The sequence below is a fragment of the Bufo bufo genome, chromosome 1, assembly GCF_905171765.1.
Source record: "Bufo bufo chromosome 1, aBufBuf1.1, whole genome shotgun sequence".
Lineage (NCBI taxonomy): Eukaryota > Metazoa > Chordata > Amphibia > Anura > Bufonidae > Bufo > Bufo bufo.
The window spans coordinates 282,841,037-282,860,647 of NC_053389.1; the positions used below are offsets into that span (position 1 = coordinate 282,841,037).

Genomic DNA, 19,611 nt, shown 5'->3' on the forward strand with positions numbered 1-19,611 from the left:
AAGCTGACTACTGTTATTCAGGCGCATTGCTTTAGAGCAGTGGTGGCGTACCTATGGCACGGGTGCCAGAGTCGGCACTCAAAGCCCTCTTTGTGGGCACCCGCCCCCTGGAAAAAAGGCTATGGTGTACCAATATGCCTTAGACTTTTCCTGCCATTCCTCAGCGCAGGGCGCACTATGGACAGCACAGGCAGCGCACTGAATGTAGGCAGGCTATTATAGCTACATGATAAAGTACATGGAAGATGCACTATATTGGTATTCAGGTTAAATTGCAGTGTTGGCACTTTTCGATAAATACGTGGGTTTTGGGTTGCAGTTTGGGCACTCGGTCTGTAAAAGGTTCGCCATCACTGCTATACAGGACGAGGTGCAGAGGTAGCAGTGGCACGTTGAGCCCTAGTGTCTGAGGCGGGCACATCCCCTCTGCCACACAAGTATTATAAATGCGTAATAGGTTACAGATTCTGACTGGGAAGCAGAAACGTTTTCATTCACTCGCAAATGGAGATCTTTCAGAACTTTTCACTGGAATCCATTTAAAGGGAACCTGTCGTCAAGTTTATGCTGCCTTCACTGAGTATAAAAGTAGTGACAGATACACAGGTTTTAGCGATCTGTCTGTCCTGACAAAGATTAGGTGGCTGCCGTAACTTGCTGTATGATCATCGCGGCCCATTCCGGAGAAGAGTTGGGGCTGCCTGAGAAGAGTCCTGGTTATTTATTTTACCCACCCATGGATGATTGACAGTTTTCTCCTAGGGGGAATACTAAGAAGACATCTAATCATCGGTGGTTGGACAAGGGAGAGCTGACTCTTCCCTGGCATGGGTTGCGATGACATTATATCAAGTTTTCAGCAACAACCTAATAGCTACTGAAATCAGGGTGTCTGTCACTACTGTATTCTGTACTGAGTGAGGGCAGCATAAACCTGCTGACGGGTTCCCTTTAAGTGACCATCTTTAGTTTGCTGATATTTTGAGCATTACTGAGGAAGCCTGAAGATAGACACCTCCTACACACAAAGCATCTCTGATGTCCTTAACACATTCCAGACTCATGGAGAAGTCTATAGCATTGAGAATGGGAGAAGAATAGTATTGTGGACATGGCACCCTTCTCTGGCACACTTCATCTTGAAGGTTTGCCCTCTTGAAATCCTATTCGCACTTTCCTTACCACATTCATTCCCTGTCAGTTAAGGCTTACAGAGATGACTCATGGAGACTGTACGTCTGCTTCCATTGTCTCTAGATCACTAAATGGATAAAAACAGCAACATGAAACACAGCTGTGTATAAGCCATTGTGCTTCTTATTGTATTTCATATCCTCCATCAGAGTTCTAAGTGATCCTACGTCTGCCACTATTGCCATGCAAAAAAGTTGCATCATAAAAACAAATGTTTGGAGATGTATATGATTAGTATATTTTGCATTATAAAATAAGTGGTGGTAGGAAGTTAGTATAGCTGTAGTATGTTAGGAGTTGATGCCGACCCCTCCGACAGTCACTTGTATGATGGGACAGCGGTGCTAGGAAAGCACATGTAACCTTATCTGTTGGTCCTGCTCTGCTTTTTACTGGGGCTTCTACATAATCAAATGCCATCCATGCGGCTGCCTAATCAGACAGAAGTGGTACGGTGCTTTCCTAGAGCCACTGCCACATAATTCCAGCATTTGGCAGGATTCTACCAATTGGACATTGGTGTCATATGCATCAAATACACCAAGATTGTCATGGATGATATAATGACATTTAGTTTCGCTGTAGGCTGTAAAGCAAGATTTTGTTTTGTATGCAGCCTCTTGTGCTGACATCTAGTGGCTAGTGTAGAAATTGCATTATATTCTAAATTTGTTTCCACCCGGCAAATGTTGCTTGAGGGGTTAAAAAATGTTTAAAAAATTAACTCACCTCATCCACTTGTTCGCGATGCCGGCATTGTCTTCTTTCTTTCTTCTTTCAGGACCTGCAAAAAGACCTTTTGACTTAATCACGCTCACCACGTGGTGAGCGCAGTGACGTCAGCGCAGTTCCTGCTGAATGAAGATAGAAGTATCTTCTATCTTCATTCAGCAGGACCTGCGCTGACGTCACCGCGCTCACCACTTGGTGAGCGCGATTACGTCGTCACTGCGCTGTATTAAGAATGCTATTATTTTCCTTTATAACCATGTTATAAGGGAAAATAATAAAATGAATAGAACACCTAACCCAAACCCGAACTTCAGTGAAGAAGTCCAGGTTCAGGTCTGGGTACCACATTCAGTTTTTTTTCTCACGGGTGTGCAAAACGCATTGCACTCGCCCAGAAAAAAACTGAACATCAGAACACAATCACAGTCAAAACTGACTGCAATTGCGTGCCTACTTGCGCGTTTTTTCCCGCAATGCACGCGGGTCGCGTCCGGAGCAAATCCGGGATGCCCGTGTGAAAGAGGCCTAAGACTTTATCCTAGAGGATCTCTTGGACTTTCACATTTCCAGGTATTTTTAAGGGTCCTATTTCCCAAAAAGGGTTTTCAGTGCTGGAGCCTCATAGTTTTTTTTTTTCTTGCTAATGTAAATTGATGTTACAGTGTGAGCTCTGCAAATTAGAAGCTGCTGATAAATATGAAAGATGTCATGTACTCTAATGTGTTTTCCAGACTCTCAGGAAAATGAGGAGCATCACAAGGATTGCCTCCCACCCATTCCACTGCTGAAAGATGTCTTGAGCCTTTCAGATGTAGAATGTTCGCTGTGTATTCGGTGAGTTGCAGTTACATTGAAATAAAGGAATAATGTCAGATTTAACTCTTCCTTTGTCCACAATACACTAAATTACCATATTTTATCTCTGTGCACTAGAGTGTGGTGACAATCACAGTAGGCTTTGCAGGTTGTAGTCACTGACGCCTATATATGATCTAATTTGCATATAAGCTAAAAGAGGTTTTCCGGGAGTACAATATTAATAACTTATCCTCAGGATAGGTCATCCATATCTGATCGGTGGGGGTCTGACTCCCGGCACTTCCACCAATCAGTTGTTTGAAAAGGCCGCGACACTTTGGTGAGCGCTGCAACCACTTCCATCAGTCATATGGCATATGTGCAGCTCAATCATATTCAAATTAATGATCTTGAGCTGCATTACCAAGCACAGCAACTATACAATGTATGGTTCTGCCCTTAAAGTCCTCACCAGAACGCCGTGGCCTCTTCAAACAGCTGATTGGCAGGGGTGCTGGGAGTCAGATTCACAGTGATCTGATATTGACGACCTATCCTGAAGACCTCATTAAACGGTTTCTCCTTCAATTCATAAAATGACTGAAAATAATTGGATAAAACTTTACTGTTGTCGAACTATATCTTTTATATAAAATATAAATATTTTATATAAGAGATAAAATGTCAATAAAACATGGAAATCAGTCAGGAAATCCACTAGGCGGACATAAAAACGCCTTTTCTTTTATCTTGAGACTCTAAATTTAATTTATGCAATTATTGAAAACAAAGCGGCAATCAATTATGCAAAAATATAAAATTCATTTACAAAGGAGTAAAATCCAATATAAAACAGACATAAGATCAATGGATAGACAAATTGACGCAGTACCAACAAACCACCACTAGATGGTGGTGTAATCCACTATTGCTTCTTCACCAACATAAAATTATCCGAAGATTAATGAAATATATATCATACACAATTGAATATAAAAAGGATAAACACGGATTAATACTGGAAGCATAACTGATCCACTGTCTCCTTATGACTAATCAAAAATATATATATGATATTAATATGATATTATATCCCACTTGGCAATCAGACTATGGAAATATAATTTCCCAAAGGTTTTTCCTCTACTCAGATGATGTCCAATCTCCCATTAGCAATATGCATCTTTGCTAAGAGGACAACTAGCATTAGGGAGGTGTTTAAAGGGTTTCTACCACCAGATTTTCACCTATTTAGCTGTCTGACACTAGCGATCTGCTAGTGTCTGCTGTACCTAACCATGTTCATGTATTACCTTTGTCTGGAGCGGTTAAGCTTAAAAACTTAATTTTATTCATATACAAATTAGCCTCTAGGTGCTATGGGGGCGTCTTTTCAGCGCCTAGAGGCTCCGTCCACTCACTATTTCTGCCGCCCAGCGTGCTCCAGCCCGCTCCTCTCCTCTAGATTGACAGCTTACTTCTCTACATCTCGGCCGAATTCTCGCGCCTGCGCTGTGTGCTTCTGTATTCGGCGCAGTGACTGTCGGACCGCTCCCTGTGCCGGCATCTTTACTGCGCCTGCGCCGATTACAGCGCGGGGAGCGGTCCGACAGTCCAATACAGAAGCGCAGGCGCTAGAATTCGGCCGAGATGGAGAGAAGTAGGCTGTCAATCTAGAGGAGAGGGGCTGGCTGGAGGGACGCGCTGGGCGGCAGAAATAGAGGCTCCGTCTACTCACTAGGTGCTGAAAAGACGCTCCCATAGTACCTAGAGGCTCATTTGCATATCAATAAAACTACGTTTTTAAGCTTAACCGCTCCAGACAAAGGTAATACATGAACATGCTAACAATGGATATTTAGAGAAGCTCCACCAGCAAACTACTGGAGCCCAGCCTGTCAGTTACCAGCTGAACAAAAACGAATAAATCAATAATAAATCAATCAGGCTGGCTCACAGTATTTTTGCATGCATAAAATTTATTATCCCAATAAAATGTTAAAATATTAAACATAACCTAGTTTAATGTCAACATATCAGCGTAAAAATATATATATAGATACATACAATGCGGAGCTCACGCATACATCTATATAGCTGGAGTACTCCAAAGAAATGAGACCTCTTTGCTTTCAATATTGGCGTCTGTCTGCAAAAATCGTACGATTATAACACTCGAAAATTTGACTTTTAAATAATCGTATAGTTGTATACTGTTTTACCGGTAGTTGGAACCTGGATGGTTCAAAGGAATGTTCTCTTTGCGATCCCCGATGAGAAAAACTTTGCGCTCAAACAATGCTTCCAGATGCTGAATATACCGCCTTCAACCCGTGTTGATTCACTACCTCCTCTTGCGGAGTAGTCTCTCGACTCGATCTACGTGGCGTCCCACGTAACCAACCAGAGAGATGGTTTGTTGGTCGATGATATGATCCACTTGGATTGGTCGAGATGGCGGAAATCGATGAAGCAGAGTTCGGTCAGTATAGAGTTCAGTTCCGCTCAACAGGGTTATTGCACTATGTTGGACATGCCGACATAGGTAAATCAGCTGTGATGGTATTTTACAGCTGAAGCCGCTTAGAGCTGGTATCGAACTCACTACTTTCTAAATAAATTTGATGCAATAATCGCAAAGTCCTTTTTTTTGCAGAGTTAGAAATAACGCACAAATAGCTGGGTCGCGTTCACACTAGACGCGTTTCGGAACACAAGTTCCTTCCTCAGTAGACAAATGTGGAATGCTGCACATGAACATGGTTAGGTACAGCAGACACTAGCAGATCGCTAGTGTCAGACAGCTAAATAGGTGAAAATCTGGTGGTAGAAACCCTTTAACACTATATGTTCCCTCAGTATGGGAACTCTTGACTATATGCCGAGAGGAATATCTTATTAATACCACAATCAGTAAATACAAATATACATTACCGGGTCAAGGATGAACAGGGTTTCGGGTGTGATCAGTTCTCAAAACTCTTCCAGTAGACAAAAATTGATCCAAGTTTCTTTTTCTTGTTGAAGTAAGTTGTTAGTTGCAGTTGTTTCAGTTGAAGAGTGTAGATTTCTCTAACCTTTTCCATGCATACTTTATACCCCATGTTATCTAAGAACTCATCCCCTTCTAGATTAGGGATCTCCAGACAGACAAGGTGGGTGTATTCGTATGCAGATACAAATGATGTCATTTTAACCCCTGGAATACTGGTGAAAATGACATACTATTATCCTTCTACCTCTACATGGCACTGTTGTACCACATAACAATTTCAACATTAATTCTAAATACCTAATAATACGTTCACATGACCTTTTTTTAACCCCTCCAATATACATCAGTATTAAGGGTTTCTTCCTGACATTTTTTTTTTTAAACTCGTTTTATTGAAGTATAAATGTACATTATCGAAGTACATGACATTTCGGCATATCAATGAATTCAATAGACAAAGATCATAGCGTCAAAGTACAGATTGGGATAAATACAAATACAAAGAGTGCAGAAAATAAATAAAATAAAACAATATGAAACATTTTGTGGTACATTATTCATGTTCAAAAGTACAATTTCCCATGAACGCAGCATAGTCTCTTGCAGAAAGCGGTAAGGATTCATCACCTTTACCCCACCCCGCCATGACAAGAATATTATCCCAGGTGGATATTTACTATAAAAGCACCTCACAGTTCCCCTCACTGCCTGCATAAACATATGAATTCTTAACGGGAACTTAGTGTATTTGCGGACGCGCACCATTCTCCCCAGACTTTCTCAAATTTCTGGGGGCATCCCCTATGAATATAGACTACTTTCTCCAATGGGATAATCTGATTTACTACTTGTTTCCAGTGATTAACATTGGTCATTCTATCCGCCATCCAACGAAGGGCTATAGCCTTCCTGGCCAAGAATAATGTTTCCTCCAAAAATATCCTATGATGGTGAGACCATTGCTCCTCGTCTATGATTCCTAAGCACATCTTAGGGCAAAGGGGGACGCGACCCGGGGACCGATCCGACAGCAAGGACGTCACATCTTTCCAGAAGTTTTGAATGAGTCTACAGCCCCACATCATGTGCCAGAAGTTGGCGCCAGCTTGGTGACATCTTCCTGACATTTTACTTATCCATAATCTAGACATGTTGGAGTCACTATCCTCTACTGTCCTTTAGGGACAATGGACAATGGGCCCTTTTACTTGACATCCGGGTTCATTAACTTGCCCACATGGCTGGCTAATAATATTCAGCTCTCCTCATGAAACCCAATTAGTAGGAAGACAACGTCAATACTTTCTAAACCTCAAAAAGTCTATATTTAGTCAGTGAGATACACACAGCATAAAATATTTATTCTAAATGATACATGGTATGATATATATATATATATATATATATATATATATGACACACTGTTACACATACATGATACATTATATAAACCATTGTTTAAGATATATTGCAAATCTTAATATACCACACAGAAATATATAGAATACAATCATGCATACATGAATTGGACAATGCACACCAAATGTTTCCCCTAAGGCAATTACTTCCTTAATTACCTTGTAAGGAAGTAAAATAATACATTGCTATTTAAATGGTTTGGTTCTCTCTCACAGACACATGTCTGTAGGACCCATCATAGCATTAACAGATACACTACATCTGCTCACAATAATTATTAAAAGACAATACACTCTATGTCCCTACAAACATTTTATCCAAACTGAACTCAGAATAACCTCATCTCGGCCTGTTTCAACCCTACAGAAAGATATTAGACTCTGGTTCAGTCTGACTTTACACTTAAGGGCAATGAGTATTGACATTTAAACTATAATATCTTCAGATAAAACTGTACACTTATGAAAATGCACGACACTGTAAAGATATTCCCAAATACCTTTGATTAGTTATAATGGCTTATTTTGTCTAGGGAGCAATCATCAGGGAAAACAAAATGAGAAAATGGCCTCCATCCTATTAGAACACACAGAACTTGTACTAGTCACACAGCAGGACAAGTTACTTCAGAACACTGAGGTAAAGAGCTGCCGCATCCTCCTCTCTGCTTGTCAGGGATTATGATTCTGAATACAGCTGATAAGATCTTTAGCTGAATCTCTGTAGGAATGGAGTCCATGAGGAGACATGAAGTACAAAGAGGTTCAGCTAGAGATTCAGCTAAAGTTCTTATCAGTTGTAATTCAGAATCATCATCCCTGACAAGCAGAGCAGAGAGGAGGATGAGGCAGCTCTTTACCTTAGTGTTGTGAAGTAACTTGCCCTGCTGTGTGATCAGGACAGGTTTTGTGTGTACTAATAGGACGGTGGCCATTTTATTTCTCCTAATGATTGCTCCCCAGACAAAACTAGCCATTATATAACAAATGAAAGGTATTTGGGAATATATTTATTCTAAAGTAATATTCAAGTATTTTCAGTAATTTTATTTTCTGAATTACTGGAGAACCCTTTAATAAAATAAAAAATTAGGTATGGTATCGCAATTATATTACCTATGCAAAAACGGTGTGAACCCTTGCCCTGGGATAGTGGATGGAGACATTGCTTTCTCCTTCTGCGCTTGGCCACTATTCATGCTCGGGCCTGTATATTTACGAATTCATGGTACATAGTATATACATTGCCTGTCCAAAAAAAAAAGTCGCCACCTGGATTTAACTAAGCAAATAGGTATGAGCCTCCTATTGGATAATTACTGCATGGGCGAGTATCTTTCAGCTGGCAACAAGTTATTTAACCCCAACTGGTGCAATGAGTTGCTTCTGATTTCTTAAACAACCATGTCTGAAGACACATCTCGTGGTTGTGGAAAAGAGGTTAGTCTGTTTGAGAAGGGTCAAATCATTGGCATGCATCAAGCAGGAGATTGCAGAAACGACTAAAATTGGGTTAAGAACTGTCCAACGCATTATTAAAAACTGGAAGGATAGTGGGGACCCATCGTATTTGAGGAAGAAATGTGGCAGGAAAAAAATCCTGAATGATCGTGATCAGCGATCACTTAAACGTTTGGTGAAATCAAATCGAAGAAAAACAACAGTAGAACTCAGGGCTATGTTTAATAGTGAAAGTAAGAGCATTTCCACACGCACAATGCGAAGGGAACTCAAGGGATTGGGACTGAACAGCTGTGTAGCCGTAAGAAAACCACTAATCGGTGAGGCAAACCAGAAAAAAAAGGCTTTAATTTGCTAGGGAGCATAGAGATTGGACTCTGGAGCAATGGAAGAAGGTCATGTGGTCTGATGAGTCCAGATTTACCCTGTTCCAGAGTGATGGGCGCATCAGGGTAAGAAGAGAGGCAGATGAAGTGATGCACCCATCATGCCTAGTGCCTACTGTACAAGCCTGTGGGGGCAGTGCTATGATCTGGGGTTGCTGCAGTTGGTCAGGTCTAGGTTCAGCAACAGTATGTGCTCCAAGAAAGAGGTCAGCTGACTACTTGAACATACTGAATGACCAGGTTATTCCATCAAATAGATTTTTTCTTCCCTGGGCATATTCCAAGATGACAATGCCAGGATTCATCAGGCTCAAATTGTGAAAGAGTGGTCCAGGGAGCATGACACATCATTTTCACACATGGATTGGCCACCACAGAGTCCAGACCTTAAAGAGGACCTTTCACCTGAATAAAGTATCTAAACTGACTATACAGACGTGTAGAGCGGCGCCCAGGGATCCCCCTGCACTTACTGTTATCCCCGGGCGCCGCTCCGTTCTCCGGTTATAGCCTCCGGTATGTTCATAGTTAGGCTCCACCCAGGGGAACCTGCCGCGGTCTCTTTCTCCTATGCTGTAGCGCTGGCCAATCGCAGCGCTCAGCTCATAGCCAGGCTATGAGCTGAGCGCTGCGATTGGCCAGCGCTACAGCATAGGAGAAGGAGACCGCGGCAGGTTCCCCTGGGTGGAGCCTAACTATGAACATACCGGAGGCTATAACCGGAGAACGGAGCGGCGCCCGGGGATAACAGTAAGTGGACAGTGGATGGAGACATTGCTTTCTCCTTCTGCGCTTGGCCACTATTCATGCTCGGGCCTGTATATTTACGAATTCCACAGGCTATGAGCTATGAGCTGAGCGCTGCGATTGGCCAGCGCTACAGCATAGGAGAAGGAGACCGCGGCAGGTTCCCCTGGGTGGAGCCTAACTATGAACATACCGGAGGCTATACCGGGCGAACGGAGCGGCGCCCGGGGATAACAGTAAGTGCAGGGGGATCCCTGGGCGCCGCTCTACACGTCTGTATAGTCAGTTTAGATACTTTATTCTGGTGAAAGGTCTTCTTTAACCCCATTGAGAATCTCTGGGATGTGCTGGAGAAGGCTTTGCGCAGCAGTCAGACTCTACCATCATGAATGCAAGATGTTGGTGAAAAATGAATGCAACACTGGATGGAAATAAATCTTGTGATATTGCAGAAGCTTATCGAAACAATGCCACAGCGAATGCGTGCCGTAATCAAAGCTAAAGGCGGTCCAATGAAATATTAGAGTGTGTGACCTTTTTTTTTTTTTTTGGGTGGCAACTTTTTTTTGGGACAGGCATTGTACATAGTAGGGTCACATCTTCTGTGCTTGCATGGTTTCCCCCCCAAGTACTCAAATACTCCCCAAACTCCAAAAACATACTAGTGGGGTAAATCCATTTCTATAGAAATGGTCCTAAAGCACTTTCAGTATCCCCTGGCTGCCCTATAAATATGTATGCTTGGATCAGTTGAACATGTATGATTTTACCATCAGGATAGCAGTACTCCCTGATAATTGTTTCCCCCGACAAACAATGTTTGTGGACAGTCAAGGAGCAGAATAGATATTGATCCTCAGACACTGGAACAAGAGTCAACGTGTCTGCAGCATTTCTAGGGTTAACAGAGTGAAGTACTCAGGTTCCAATCCATCATTTTTACACAATGTTCTCTGCCATTTCTACAGAGCAGTATGACGGTCCTTCAGTCTATTTAGAGACGCATTTAGTGGGATTTGGAGAGGCTGGCATGTTTCCCTGGAAACTGGATGCAGAAAGGAGTTTCATTGTTGCAAAAAAACACAGCCGGAATCCATGCAAAAAGCCAAAATCACAGAGACCATGTCCTAGAAGAAAGAAGCAGCTGACATTTCTTGAACACAACATCATGGTCTGAACGCACTGGAGAGGGGACGGTCTCCTCTGACAGGACCCCTGAGTACATACAATATGTACTATAGTGTATTCTGACTATAGTACATATTGTGGCCCTCCAGCTGTTGCAAGACTACAACTCCCAGCATGCCCTCATAGCTGTAGTCTGTACAGACATGCTTGGAGTTGTAGTTTTGCAACAGCTGGAGGGCCGCAGGTTGGGCATCCCTGATATACAGTAAAAGGCTACTTTCAAACCTCTGGTGTAAAAATCCGGAATGGCTGTTCTGGCAGACAACCGGAGAATCTGCTGGACACAAACTACAGCACGCATCGGTTTGTGTTCGGCCGGTTCTCCGCTTGTCTGCCGGAATGCGTACGAATCTCCCCCGGACCCTATTATACTTAATGGGTCTGCGGACACTCCATCTGCATCCAGCAGTGCTGGATCTGGTGTATTCCGGCTGGATGTTCTCCGCCGGAACAGCCTGCTGGAATTCACACCGGAAGTTTGAAAGTAGCCAAAGATGTATGAATATCAGCATTTCGCAACTTACAGGGGTTGTCCAGTATTTTACTATTGTTGTCCTATCTGATTGGCAGGGGTCCGACACCCAGCATCCCCACCGATCAGGTGTTTCAGAGTAACTCCAGCACCGGACCAGCACAGCTCTGTCCATTCTGTAGTCGACATTGCTGGTTATCTGCAGCGCTGTTCCCAATGAAGTGAATGGTAGCGTCACTGCAGTTACATGCTCTGTCTATTACACAATAGAGCAACTTCTGGCACCGGAGCTACTCTGAAACATCTGGCATGAAGGCGGAGTGTCGGACCCTCGCCAATCATATCCTGAGGATTGGCCACAAATAGCGAAATCCTGAACAAGCCCTTTAAGGGCTCATGCACTTTTTGTATGGATAGGCCACCGAACCATTCATTTATTTCCACACATGCATATTTTTTTTGTGAATCCGAGTGCACAGATCTCTACAAAGGTCTTATTCCTCTCTGTATTTGAGGTTGACAATAGACTTTTCTATTGTTAGGAGTAAGAAAAATATGGAATTTCACACGGAATCCGTATTTTACGGGTTTGTTTTTTCGTGGATCAAAATATGGATATGGCCGTGTACATGAGGCCATATAGGAACTTTATACAGGACCGTATATTTGACATACAGAAGAGCTTGAAGTTGCTATGCTTACAAATGTCAAAATGGATCTGTGACTGCTACAGCCATTCACTGGCTGTAACGGTGAAATGTCATAGGCCACAACTGCAGCTAGTAATCACTGGAGCAGGAAGAACAGTGACTGGCTGGGGACCCAGGAACGTCAGCATGGAATAAGCTTAAAGGGGTTTTGTCACTTCATCAAATAGCATTTATAGAGGAAGCTAATACAAGGCACTTACTAATGTATTGTGATTGTCCATATTGCCTCCTTTGCTGGCTTGATTCATTTTTCCATCACATTATACACTGCTCGTTTCCATGGTTACGACCACCCTGCAATTCATCAGTGATGGCCATGCTTGCACACTATAGAAATAAAGCACCGGCCTATGTGAGCTCCCATGGTCCCAGCCCCCAAAGGGGCCTACATTTTTTCCTATATTGTGCAAGTATGACCACTGCTGCTGGATTGCAGGATGGTTGTAACCATGGAAATGAGCAGTGTATAATGTGACGGATAAATGAATCCAGCCAGCAAAGGAGGCAATACAGATAATACATTAGTAAGTGTCTTGTATTAACTTCATCTACATGATAACTGCCACTTGCTGAAGTGACACAACCCATTTAAAGGGGTTCTCCAGGAATTAAAAAAATAAAAATACTTAAATATTATTTTATAATAAATATATTCACATATACCTTTCATTACGTAGAATGGCTTGTTTTGTCTAGGGAGTAATCATTAGGAGAAAGAAAATGGCTACCGTCCTATCAGTACACACAAAACCTGTCCTAATCACACAAGAGGACAAGTTACTTCACAACACTGAGGTAAAGAGCTGCCTCATCCTCCGCTAGGCTGTACCTGTCAGGAATCATGATCCTGAATACAGGTGAGTCTCTGTGGGAATGGAGATGATGAGGAGACATGAGCGGAGGGTGAGCAGCAGCTCTTGTATGCAGTCTCCATTACCACAGTCTGTCCTGTCCATCATCTCTGTACTTCATGTCTCCTCATGAACTAAATTACCCAGAGATTTAGCTAAAGTTCTTATCATCTGTATTCATGATCATAATCCCTGACAAGTAGAGAAAAGGAAGAGGATGAGGCACCTCTTTACCTCAGTGTTTACTTCTCAAGTGTGATTAAGACAGGTTTTGTGTGTACTAACAGGACGGCGACCATTTTGTTTCCCCTGATGATTGTGCCCTAGACAAAAAGAGCCATCATAAATAATGAAAGATATTTGAGAATATATTTTATAATAAAGTAATATTTAAGTATTTTCATTTTCTTATTTCCGGAGAACCCCTTTAAGGTGATTATTGCTCTTTTATTATTATTATTTTATAGGAAAGTAAGACTACTTTCACACTAGCGTTTTGGCTTTCCGTTTGTGAAATCAGTCATGGGCTCTCACAAGTGGTCCAAAACAGATCAGTTTTTCCCTAATGCATTCTGAATCCGCTCAGAATGCATCAGTTTGCCTCCGATCTGTCTCCATTCAGCTCTGGAGGCGGACACCAAAATGTTGCCTGCAGCATTTTGCTGTCCGCTTGCCGAAACTGAGCCAAACTGATCGGTCCTGGCACACAATGTCAATGGGGACGGATCCATTTTCTCTGACACAATCTGGCACAATAGAAAACGGATCCGTCTCCCATTGAATTTCAATGGAGTTCATGACTGATCCGTCTTGGCTATGTTACAGATAATACAAACGGATCCTTTCATGACGGATGCATGTGGTTGTATTATTGTAACTGATCCGTTTTTGCAGATCCATGACGGATCCGCCCAAAAGGCGACTGTGAAAGTAGCCTAAGTGGTTGAAAAAAAAAATAGGTGTCTGGACAACGCCTTTTACATATTTATTTAAATGATATATATATATATTTTTTTTTTATTTAAAAAAATCTGCTCAACAACTTATTTATTTGTGTTTCTCTTTCTTAATGTTCACAAATGGCAGGATGTTTTTTGAGCCAGTCACCACCCCTTGTGGACACACCTTCTGCAGGGAATGCTTGGAACGTTGCATGGACCACCAGCCATATTGCCCACTATGCAAACAATGCTTACGAGAGGTAGCATGGACATTTCACTTGAACATCTTTGTGTCCCCTCTGCACTGTACCGTTAATGATTTCATGACTGCTTCCTTTGCAGTACCTGAGGGTGGGGTCTTATCCCATCACTGCTGTCCTGCAGGATGTCATGATGACCGCATTTCCTTCGGAAATGGCTGACCGGAAGCAGGTTCACCTTACTGAAATTGCTGAGATGTCCAAGTAAGTCAGTTCTATCTACTAAAACAAAAGATGTAGCAGCACATTCAATGCATAAAAAAGGGAACAATCCCTCTAAGACTATAGGCAATAGGTCTTATTGTGTGGGGCTAAAACAGTGCGTTTGGGAGGGAGGGGGGGGGTAAATAGAGCAGATCCACCTCCTTTTCACCTATTTTGGAGTGCTGCCTCATTTTTGATTTGGATGTCTATCAGTCTGTCTACCCTATCATCTATCTGTCTATATCATCTTTACAGTGGCATCTGTTTACTATAGAGTTTCATTGTAAAAAAAAAAAAAAGTATACATTAACATATACGTTTTGTAACGGTCTCTGCAGGATGGAAAAGTCTATCTATCATCTATCTCATATCTATGTATCTATCTCAAAATCTGTAAATTACAATATGGAGGACGCTCACCAGCTAATTGGTGCCTGGCCTGCTGGCCACCTTCCAGTAAAAACGTATTAAATATGAAGACAAATAGGCCGGCTCACATTTATTTGCATGTGCCTTTACTTACTCTACTATTGATAAAAATACATAAACCATTTTATATTCCATACAATTCATAAAATTAGAAAAATAAAATAAAAATTGTAGCTTCAATTTGATGATCCCAGTCCTTTACATGCGGAGCTCACGCATACAAATTTTACTAAAATAATATAAAATGCGGTTGTTACCATCTTGGTTAAACTTTATAGTCAATTGGTGTCGGATTTGCTGTAATCTCGTGATGTTCTCAATGGAACATAGCTCAGAAGCGGATTATTTTCACGTTGTCTACCAGCATTTTGCCACTAATGTGGCAGGTAGCTTCAAATGTGCCGTTAATAGGTGTTAAGGTGTTTATAAAACACTTGTGCCGTCCACTTGTTGCTACACCAGGTTTTGATTATGCTGTTAGTGAAATATTGGATGCCACCACATATGATTAAATTTTATACCACTGAGGAAGGACTTTGTCCGAAACGCATCTGGTGGTGGTTGTGGTGTGTCTGTTTACAAGAAAATAGTGAGCATGGAAGCTTAGAAGCATAACTACTGTCACTGTTTTCAAACAAGTGCCGGCGTCCCGGAGATCTCTAAGCGTATGCGCCAGAGAACGTCCGACGAAAGATCATAGCCGGCGAATGTGCAAGTCTCGCGGTGAGCATTCCAACAAGTCGAGAGTGAATGGGTCCAGCGGAACAGTGAGTAACACGGACACATTGTTAAAAGGTGGATGAAAGTAAGTGTCACAATATTAAGAGCTGTATTGACGAACGGGAGCGCCACATGAAGGCTGAATGCAGTAAGCACTATGCGAATATATCGAGGGCTGCATAAATACAGAGACTATTCGGATATACTTTTGACATACGCAGCTGAATAAATCACATCTGATGTGGTGGCATCCGATATTTCACTTATATTAACTGTTGACTAACAGCATACTCAAAACCTGGTATAACAACAAATGGACCTCACAAGTGTTTTATAAACACCTTAACACCTATTAACGGCACATTTGAAGCTACCTGCCACATTAGTGCCAAAATAATTTAACAAACAAAAACGCTGGTAGATAACGTGAAAAGAATACGCTTCTGAACTATGTTCTATTGAGAACATCACGAGATTACAGCAAATCCGACACTAATTGACTATAAGGTTTAACCAAGATGGTAACAACTGGATTTTATACTATTTTAGTAAAAATTTGTATGCGTGAGCTCCGCATGTAAAGGACTGGGATCATCAAAATAAAGCTACAAATTTTTTTTTATTTTTCTAATTTTATGAATTGTATGGAATACAAAATGGTTTATGTATTTTTATCAATAGTAGAGTAAGTAAAGGCACATGCAAATAAATGTGAGCCGGCCTATCTCAATATCTATTTATCTATCTATATCTACCTATCTCTCTATTCATCTATCCTGATGGAAGCAGCACAGCTCCAAGTTTATGAATGCTGTCGCTCCAGGACTTAAGGGCAATGCCCTGCTAACTATATTCCCAAAAATTAAGACAGTGCTTCAGATTCAGTGGTGAACAAAATATGAGATACCTTGGTGAATCTGGAGTGCTGCCTAATTTTCTAATCTATCGATCTATCTAGTTACAAAGCCATGTGAGGATGACAGGTACAGGTAAGTTATGACTGAATTAAAAGTTACGCAATCGTGTAATATATATTTCATATATCACACGACCAAGGATCACCATGTGGCAGTGGAGCCATTGAAATGAATCTGATCGCAGCATAACTGGCAAGTTGCTGACCTGTTTCTGTTTAGGCAGCAGATGGTGACTAGATGGGTTTTCAATCTCATGTTTAATTCACAGACTGCTAACATGGATTTTTAAATTTGTATTTGTTTTTGCCTCTATCATAGTGTTTCACGTGGAATAGTTTTTTAACTGCATTGCAAACAACCCAACTATGTGTGAACTATGCCTGTGGCCAGGGGTGCACCTAACCTTTCTGCTGCCTGAGGCAAAAACTAAAATGCCCCCCCCCCCCCCCCCATGCCTATTTCTTAACCTAACCCCTTTGCCACAGTAAAAGCGCCCATGGCCCTTCCGCTGTTCCCCTCTTGCCCCTACCTGGTGCTGCCTAAGGCAATCGCCTCACCTGGCCTCATTGGTGGTGCACCCCTGCCTGTGGCTGTTATGCTGGGAGTGGTAGTTTTGCCGCATATGGAGGGCCACAAGTTGGTGCAGGGTCTCCTTTAAGTAACAGTTCTGTGATGCTGATCTGCGCCTTCCATCTTCCGGAATGAATGGGACGGGTTGAAGACATTCATACTGAAGAAAAGATAATTACTATAGTGAGATCCGCTTAACGGGATAACAGAGATCACTAATTGTGGGCCCCTCAGTAATTACTCTGCTGATATAGAGCCTCAGCAGGTGGAATTAGAAATGCGCCCTTAGAAATTCTGCCATAATTAATGTGCTTGTCATGACCTTCTGCTAACTTCAGGGTTTGAAAATGAAGATTCCTGTACCTGTATGTAATTTACTTCCCTCTGATGTCTTCAATTTGGTCTAGTCATGTGCTCGGCAGAGGCACAAGATCTGTAACTACAGACAGTACGGCTGTCTTATGGCTTTTGTGAACCACTGCAACAAATCAGGACTGTGCTTCTGTCTTCCAGCGCTCGTTTTATTATTTTAATTGAATTCTGATTGGTAGCTGCCTTTAAATTCTATTTATTGTAAATCACTAATAGGTCAATAGTCAATTGCCCAATGTGTATTTCAAGTCCATCTCCAGGCAAAAACTGAATATCCCACCTCCAGGAATAGATTTTTCATTAGGCACATGAGGCTTGTGCCTAGGGCTATTGCTGCAGGACATGTGCTGCTTATGTAAGCTTTGTATGGCATTCGGTCAAATTTGTATGGTTATGTGCAGTATGTATTAAGTCAACTGACTTTGCATTAAAGGGGTAATCTCACTTCAGCATTTAATATTGTGATAAAGTGTACAGTAAAGTCCTGGAAGGGATGTATGTCAAAGCCAGGTTCCTCAACTGGGTGAGTTAAGTAAAATCCGGAAAGATAGTTGCTGAAGCTATTGTTATAGTTCAAGGGCTGGGATTTGTTTGGACTGGGAAGGTAGGTTTGGTAGTGGGATCTCCCCAGTCCACCCCCCTTCCAGGGCATGTTTTTCCCTAGCCTGAGGGATCCCCAGGTATAGTCCAGCTGGGATCGTTCGGGGGAAATAAAGCGCATCCCAGGCTGTCAGTCTGGGGGTTTTGCCTGGAATGCCTAGAAAGCTGGTTGACTTGCTGGCTATTGAAGCCTGATAGCCCCGTGTGTGATCTGCGCTCAATAGGTGAACTAGAGACAAGTTTGGGTTAGACTCCTGACGGGGAGGAGTTAATTTTTTAAATTTTTTTTAATGTTTTGGTGGTGCTGGAACATCACCTCACCCAGTGAGTTATAACTAGGAAGGAATCACCTGTATTTGCTGAAGTGCCCAAAAATAAAGCACAGTTTGGACATTAAATCCGTTGTCTGACGAGAAGCCTGTCATCACCGCCCAGTTTGAGAGAGCGATCCCTTACAATATGTAGAGAAAGTTAATACAAGGCACTTACTAATGTATTGTGATTGTCCATATTGCTTCTTTTGCTGGCTGTGTTCATTTTTACATCACATTATACACTGCTTGTTTCGATGGTTATGACCACCCTGCAATCCATCAGTGGAGGTCGTGCTTGCACACTATAGGAAAAAGCAGTAGCCTAAGTCTCGGCCACCAGAGAAGCCGGCAATTTTTCTTATAGTGTGCAAGCACGGCCTCCACTGCTGGATTGCAGGCCGGTCATAACTAGAGATGAGCGAATCGACTTCGGATGAAACATCTGAAGTCGATTCGCATAAAATTTCGTTCTAAAACTGTACGGAGCAGGAGGTCCGTACAGTATTAGAATGTATTGGCTCTGATGAGTCGAAGTTATTACTTCGCGAAGTCTCGCGAGACTTCGCAAAGTAATAACTTCGGCTCATCAGAGCAAATACATTCTAATACTGTACGCAGCTCCTGCTCCATACAGCATTAGAACGAAGTTTTATGCGAATCGACTTCGGATGTTTCATCAGAAGTCGATTCCCTCATCTCTAGTCATAACCATAGAAACGAGCAGTGTATAATGTGATGAAAAAATTAATCCAGTCAGCAAAGGAGGCAATATGGTCAGTCACAATACATTAGTAAGTGGCTTGTATTAACTTTCTCTAAATGATAAATGCTACATGCTGAAGCGACACAACCCCTTTAACATTGTATGTTTATTTGTATTACGGGCATGGTTTTGGTGTGCCTTTTAAATGAACACCTAACGACGATCAGCTGTTACATGTCACAGGCAGGGGTCTACCTAATAGGACAAATTTACTACCACAATTTTAACCTCGAAAAAATATTACTTTATTGGAATAATCTAGTGAAAAGATTTGTACTGGGGGTGGGGGATTCCTCTTTCTATCTTCAATCAGATTCATGCTGCCCGAACCATGGACAACATGACATCCTAATGCTGCAGTAGGATACATTTTTATCTGCCTGGCTCAGTTTGATTGACAAGTATCCCCATGATGGGGGAGAAGCTGGTGGACAGCTGCCACTGTGACCTTCTCTACATTCCCAGCTGTTGTCTTCTTTGAAATATAGCTGCTTGTATGGTGAGAGCCTGTCAAACTTTCATGCTGGTTGTTCAGGCAGCTTGAACCTCCTGACAAGTTTAAAGGGATT

General features: G+C 42.0%; 1 pseudogene; it reads left to right on the forward strand.

Moving 5' to 3' along the window:
* Nucleotides 1–19,611, forward strand: part of LOC121007924 — a 74,641-nt pseudogene that overhangs the window by 37,851 nt on the left and 17,179 nt on the right.